This window comes from Octopus bimaculoides, chromosome 21 (assembly GCF_001194135.2).
Source record: "Octopus bimaculoides isolate UCB-OBI-ISO-001 chromosome 21, ASM119413v2, whole genome shotgun sequence".
NCBI classification, from domain to species: Eukaryota; Metazoa; Mollusca; class Cephalopoda; order Octopoda; family Octopodidae; genus Octopus; species Octopus bimaculoides.
In genome coordinates this window covers 32,759,594-32,766,189 of record NC_069001.1, presented here as the reverse complement: position 1 = coordinate 32,766,189, position 6,596 = coordinate 32,759,594, and positions in this window count along the sequence as shown.

The window sequence follows — 6,596 nt, the reverse complement described above, 5'->3', positions numbered from 1 at the left end:
TATATATATATATATATATATATATATATATATATATGCATGTGTGTATATATGATGTATGCATATATGTGTGTGCATGTGTCTATGCATACACACACACATGTATTTGTATATACATCATCAGTATGTATATATTTATATATATATATATATATATATATATATATACACACACATATATATATATATATATATATATATATATATATACATACAGGGTATATAACAGGTAAATTGAGATCATTTAAATATCTTTATTATAATTGATATAACTTGGAAAAATCAAACATTGCAAATGTTATGTTTATGCTAATTTGTTGTGGAGTGTTTAACACTTATTTCAGCTCAATGGGACCACCATTTGCTTTCTTTACCAGTCCAATCCGTTTAAGAGATGATTTGCATGCCTTAACTATTTCTTCTTTTTCCATTTTATCAATTGCTCGCTTGAGTGAAGTCTTCAGTGAAGAAAAACTGTGTGAAAGCCTACCATGTGTGTGTGTGTGTGTGTGTGTCTGTCCCCTACCAGTTGACAACCAGTCTTGGTTTACTTACATCTCTGTAACCCTGTAACTTAGCAATCCAGCAAAAGGAGGGCAATAAAATAAGTAACAGTCTTTAAAACAAAACATAAGTGTTAGGATTGATTTGTGCGCCTAATCTCTTCAGGGAGGTTCCATGGTCGCAAGCCAAGGGCTGAAACAAGTAAAAAGAAAAGAATAAAAGCAGTGAACTAATTCCCTCTCGTCTTATTCAGTGTAATCTTCCCCCATCCCTCCTGATATTGTCTCATTTCTGCCCCTTTTAGTGGGGGCAGTTTGAGACATAACTGGTTTTACAATCCTCCTCCCCCATTTCTATCCCTCTGGAACTCCCTCACCCTCCATCAGTGTCTGCTGTAACAATGTCCAAACCAACAGCGACCATCACTCACAAGTGGAGTACGATTGGACAGCTGGACAGCGTGTCTCATGCTTCCATAAATTTGCTTGAGGTCATCATGTGGTGATGAGCAGACGCAGAGACACTCACTCAGACATCCTGTCAGAGATGATTTACAGTTACAGCAGTGACAGCTTTTATATGACTGCATGCTGTGCTAGAAACAGCAGTTAAACTATCTTCTAACCATATCTTACCTGAAGGAGACATTGTGTATTCCAGGACAGATTGAAAATAACAAGGGAGAGTTAGGGATGGAATATTTTGATCCAAGGTTCACCTGATCAGATTACATGATGTGCTAGAAACAGCAGTCAAATTATCCTCAAACCATATCTTATCTGAAAGAAACATTGAGTATTCCAGGACAGATTGAAAATAATAGGGACAGTTATGGATGGAATGTTTTGATCCATGGTGCACTTGATCAGATTGCATACTGTGCTAGAAACAGCAGTCAAATTATCATCAAGCTATACCTTATCTGAAGGAGACACTGTGTAATCCAGGACAGATAGAAAATAATAAGGGACAGTTATAGATAGAATGTTTTGATCCAAGGTCTACTTGATCAGAGTGGACTGAAGGGGCTGAACAACAACTTGGTGGATTAATTCTTTGAAAGTTAAGGATTTTTGGCTACAGACACAGTAATGGGCAACAATACAAAACCAAACTTTTTACATGCTGGTTGAACAGGTGCCAGTTACGTGACACCAGCATCAGCCACAACTATGATTTCACTTGGCTTGAAGAGTCTTCTCAAGTATGGCACATCACCAAAGGCCGAGGTCACTTATCATTGCCCCCGTTAGGCCCAATGTTTGAAAGGTGCTTTTTACATGCCAGTTACACGACACCGGCATCGGCCACAACTACAATTTCAGTTGGTTTGACGAGTCTTCTCAAGCACACATATACTCTTTACTCTTTTACTTGTTTCAGTCATTTGACTGTGGCCATGCTGGAGCACCACCTTTAGTCGAGCAAATCAACCCCAGGACTTATTCTTTGGAAGTCTAGTACTTATTCTATCGGTCTCTTTTGCCGAACCGCTAAGTTACGGGGACGTAAACACACCAGCATCGGTTGTCAAGCAATGTTGGGGGGACAAACACAGACACGCAAACATTTACACACACATACATATATATATATACATATATACGACGGGCTTCTTTCAGTTTCCGTCTACCAAATCCACTCACAAGGCTTTGGTTGGCCCGAGGCTATAGTAGAAGACACTTGCCCAAGGTGCCACGCAGTGGGACTGATCCTGGAACCATGTGGTTGGTAAGCAAGCTACTTACCACACAGCCACTCCTACACCATAAGTTTCGGAAAAGATGCAGTTGGTTTAATCAATCCTGATATTAAACTGAAGTGAAGGTGCATGGCCTAGTGGTTAGGACGTAGCACTCATGATCCTGAGATCATGGGTTTGAATCCTAACTTGGGTAGTGTAATGTGTTCTTGAGCTAAATACCCCATCACACATTGCTCTGACACCACTTCAACATCTGACATGTGGCACACCAGGCACTTGTCCAAGCAATGTGAAAACACTTGATCACAATAAACAAATCATCTATGCAGTTTGTAGAAAATGTCTTTCTTGGACTCAAGAGACTACCATTAAATATCTAACTGGTTCTTTCTGTGGGTTTGTGATAGGATATGATCTTCTGAACCTCTAATGGTAATTTCTTTCTCCTTCACCTCCTCCTCATCTCAAAGTATTTGCTTTCAACATCTTTGTCGTTTCAGCATCCACTTTTCCATGCTTGCATGGAGTCACACAGAGTTTATCAACCCTTTAGCATTTAAATCAGTTACATCCAGCCAAAATATTCTAGCTGCTTTATGTTCAAAATGGCCAGATCTGGCTTCTCACACCAACTCTACAATATAATTCTAGAAATTAAGTTACCTCATCAAAATCTCAAAGCTACAGGATAATGCATGATTAATTTTAAAACAATGTGAATAAATAAGCATTGCTTTTCACAGAATAATGTGAATGCTAAAGAGTTTTAAAGCAGATTCTCTGTGGCTGGATGCCCTTCCTATTACCAACCCTCACTTGTTTCCAAGCAAGGTAATATTTCTTCATACATAGATTTTCATTTCATTTCCACTTCACATACTTTTAAAACTTGGGGGGGGGGGGGGATGGCATTAAAAAAAAAAACATCCACTGCAAATACATTCTTTTCAATTAACTTTCGGAAATAACAAAGAATTTGGTAAAATAACTTTGTCATTATTAAGATGGTGTTTGAGACATAAATTTAGATGAAATTTTGATGAAATGTTTTAATTTAGATCACTATAAAACAAGAAGTTTATATCATAGAGCCAAGCAACAGTCTTGGACAGTTTGGTATCAAAAGGGTTAAACAACTTGTGAAATGCCAGGGTTTAATGTAATCCCTGATTAAGAAACACTGATGTACAAGGTTTGCTCTTAGGAAGACGAATGGAACTATTCACCAACAACTAGAAACCCTTAATAATTTTCTTACACAAGGTAAATATCAAATACTTTAGTAAAAGTACAGATGTGTATTTAAGAAAGTGTAGAAGGGACCTGGTGTGCACATAGATGTCTGTGTGTGTGTCTGTGTGTTTATAGAGTCAAAACATTGCCAGAGCTGTGCATCATAGTCTTAATATAATTTTTTGCGTACGTTCTTGTTTCAGTTTGAAAAGTGTGAATGCAAAATTAAATAAAGTAAAAACAAAATAAAGATATGTAAATGCAACAGAAGGTTAAATTGAAATAATAATAATAATAATAATGAAAAACAATAATAAAAAAAACATTTTATCATTCACATTTTTGAAATTTCATTGATTTATATAGTAAATAAAAACTTTTACAAATGTTTAAAGTGCAGTAAAAAATAAGTTTTGGGGGAGGATATTTGAAAAAAAAATGTTAAAAATCTATTTTAAATAAATAAAAATTGAGGTTAAAGTTGAGAAAAAAAATTTCATATAAGAAAAATAAAAAATGCAAAATAAAGAAAACGTCTTTAGAGTTTGATTGACAAAAAATAATAACAAACAAATAGTAAAACAGACACAAACACATAAAAAGTACAGACTTTTTTGTATTTTTTCTTTTTTTTTTTTCGTTTGAGACGCACGGACACTCCGAGAGGCACATATATTTCGGAAAGAGATCATTTAGTTTGGAGTTTAGAGTAATGAGAGGTGATTGAGTTTGAGGATGAGGTGTGATCAGATTTGAAATGAGATTTTCATGGATTTTGTTTGGGCTTTTTTTTTTTAGTATATTTTTTTTAAATATATATATATATATATAAAAAACAAAGAATTTACAACAACAAAAAGACCAAGGCACAGGAGAATACCAGACTAATAGTTAAAGTGATGCCAACCCCATAAATGAAATGATAAAAACAGACACATATACACACACACACACACACATACAGATGAGCAGGCAAGAGAGGTTTTATGTAATCATTTGAACTAATTAACTATAGCAGCCAATTCTCCATCAAGATCAAACTTCCTACGGCCCTTATAAAAAGTTAAGGGCCAAATGTTTGTGTTAAATCTTAGAAACAGCACATGCATAATATTATCTCAGCTCCTGAAGAGCTGAGTAGGGGGAGACAACAACACGAAAGCACCCACACACACACACACAATTACATATAGACATACATACATACAAACATTTGGCGTTACAGAGCAATATTTGGGATCAAGACAGGGATTAAAATGAACAAAACTAAATACACTGTCAACAAACAAACACAACAACAAATGACACATACATGCCCACAAGATTATAACCAGTGGAGACTGCACGTTAAGAAGCTCAAGGAACTACAACAAGACAAGTGCAGCCAGCCACAAACTGCTGTTAGATATCGTGCAATGGAGTTTTAATTACTTAAATGGGTAACAAGTAAATGTAGAGATTAGTTGGCCCAAGTAAGTTGCCAACCGGTGCTGACATGGTTTTACTATGATGAGAGCCACCAGTCACTGGCTATTGTCTAAGTTTGGCTCTAAGATCATCAGCCCTTTAGCTTTTAAACTGGCTGTATCTAGTCCAAATATTCTACCAGTTTTATGTTCAAACCAGCTAGATCTGGCCTCTCACATCTACCATACAATGTCATTTAAAAAAAAATAAATCACCTCATCAGTATTTCAAAGTATGAGATAATGCATAATTTTAATTCAAAACCATGTGAATAAATAATCATTACATTTGACCGAGTTATGTAAATGCTAATGGTTAATAACCTATTGGTTGACAAGTTTGGTCTTATAAAAGACCACTGACAACCAACGATTGACCAGTCTACTTCTAAGAGAGAGACACCACTGGTTGACAAGTTTGCTTTCAATAAGACAGAGCAATAGTAGCCACCAGTTGACAAATTTGGTTCTATAAGAGATTATTCATAGCCTGTTATCAGATAACACTCCCAGTGTCCATTGCACATTTACTTTGAATTTAAAAGATAGTATCCACGATCAATTCAATGATAAAAAAAAAATTTTTTAATCCATCTTATCCACAGCCATTAAACAGCTCATTCACTAATATAGGCCCAGCTGCAAGAAATCTTTTATAGAACCATTACTTGAGAAGATCCAGCTGTAAAAAAGCTCTTAACAGCAATAAGCTGACAAGGCTCAATAGAGAACTTTTCTTCTCACAGCCTATGGATGAGAAACCAAGTTGTGAACAATACTTCACAGTCATTAGCTGACAGGCTCAGTTGTAAAGGGTACCTGACAAAGCTATTAGGTGATAGTCCCAGTTACAAAAGGGTATTTCACAAAGCCATTAACTGAGAGGCTAAGTTATAAAAAGTACTTCAAAAAGTCAATTGACAGGCCCAGTTATAAAGAGTACTTTACAAAGCCATTAACTTATAGGCCCGGTTATAAAGGGTACTTCACAAGATCAAGGGCTGCCAGGACTAGTTCTAAGACATAGGTCACACAGCCCTTTAGTAAAGGACTAACTGTAAGGAGTACTATGCAGCTGACATGTGCAATGGTAAGGGACGCTTCAAATACCACTAGGTAGGACCATTTGAAATGAGTACTTCACATAGCCATTAGCTGGCAGGATCATTTATAAGGCGTACTTCAAACAGCTATCAGCTGATACAAGTAGTGTAAGGCCTACTTCACTTAACCACCAGAGAATATGATCCATTGTAAAGAGTGCTTCACATATCTGTTACCTGAGAGGACCAGTTACATGGAGTATTTCAAGTAGCTATCAGCTGAAACAACCAGGATAAGGAGTACTTCACATAGCTATCAGGTGATATGGTCCATTGCAAGGAGTACTTCACATATCTGTTAGCTGAGGGGACCATATATTATAAGGAATACTTCCAACAGCCATCGGTTGACATGAGCAGTATGTAGAGTACTTCAGAGACAGCTAACAGCTGACAGGCTGAGTAATATATGCACATCATACAGCCCTAAATTCTAAAGAGACACCGGGGAACAGTGATAGGTTGTTAAGAAGGTTTGCTAGAGATATTGATGGGAAATGCATGTCTATGAGAGGCCACCAATATCCAGCTACTACAGTGCACTTACATACAATACCAAAAAAAAAAAAAAAAAAAAAAAAAAAA